Consider the following 1,403-nt stretch of genomic DNA (forward strand, 5'->3'; position numbering starts at 1 on the left):
GTGTGCATAAAGACAGGTTGCCTTCTGGTTTCCATAATAACGTTGTATATAAATTGCAATGCAGTAGTTGTGAGGCGTCGTATGTTGGTCAAACCAGTAGAAGACTCTCTACGTGCATTGCTGAATATAGGAGAATATCAAGGAGTTCTACAGTTGAGTTAACGACCATACAAGAACACCGTTTGAGGAAAAACCATGATTTCAATTGGGATCAAGCCAAAGTTTTGCATGAGGAACGTTATTACTTGAAACACCTGATATCAGAAATGATTTACATTAAATTTCAAAAGCATGGACTTAACTTTCAAAAGAACACAGAATATTTTGGCAACAGCTACTGCGGCTTATTATGAAAATAAAACTTTGTTGGTTTCCTTCTTTTCCAAGAGTCGTCGCCGCAATGTTAATGCTCATATATATAAATCTGTTATTATCTCTTTTACTTAGACGTGGCGATGTTATCGTTGACAGGATCGTTTTACTTTTAGCTGAGCTCAACAAAGGTAATTTATATTGACCGTTTTAATTATTTATTATATTTTAATTTTACCTATTTTTATTTTATTTTATGGTTTTTTTATAGTTATGGCTACTTCCTAGTATTAATTTGAACTTCTTAATATTAGTCGGGTAACGGTCTTGTCAGCTATAATACTGCGAATAACATTCATGTCATTTTATTAAGGTCTTTAATTAATTCTTTTACTTGTAATGCGTTCGTTTTGTAAACCTTGAGTTTTTTTTATATCATTCATGATTGTGTCGAAACGTTTGATTATTTATATTGAGTATTCATGTTCAATAAATATTGTTCTATTTCCTAAAACACAAGGAAGGTTTTACCCATATGGTACATAGCACTATTAATCCTGTGCTTGAACTCGAATTAGCCCTTTTTCCTATTATTTAATTGATATTTTGTTTCAATATGATATGAATCCCAACAGTATAAATCTCCCAAGAACATCCTAAAATCCTGAGTACTCCCTTATGTCTTAATGCTAATGTACGCGATTCATATTCGAATCTTTTCGATTTGAAATTTTCGAATTCTAATTCGGAATTCGAAATACTCGGATTCAAATCATAGGAATTCAAATTTGAATCGAATCGAATTTTATTTGATTCAATTCGATTCGATTCGAATTCAAATAGTTTGCACATCTCTAGCATGTATATACGATCCGCGTCGATACAACAATATTATCGCGTCAGAAGAGTTTATTATTTTATCACGCTATCCAGAATGTCGACATTTAGTGTCAGATATCTACAAATTATCTACGAGAAATTTCGCGCGAAATAGAGGTCGTAATTAATGACCGTTGTTTAGCGCTGTAGCGTCGGGCAATATTTTACGAAATGTTTAAACAACTAGTCCATCGCGCACTCCTCTCCCTCTC

Source organism: Odontomachus brunneus, unplaced genomic scaffold (genome assembly GCF_010583005.1).
Source record: "Odontomachus brunneus isolate Ranch 3 - 2012 unplaced genomic scaffold, Obru_v1 Obru_scaffold_070, whole genome shotgun sequence".
Lineage (NCBI taxonomy): Eukaryota > Metazoa > Arthropoda > Insecta > Hymenoptera > Formicidae > Odontomachus > Odontomachus brunneus.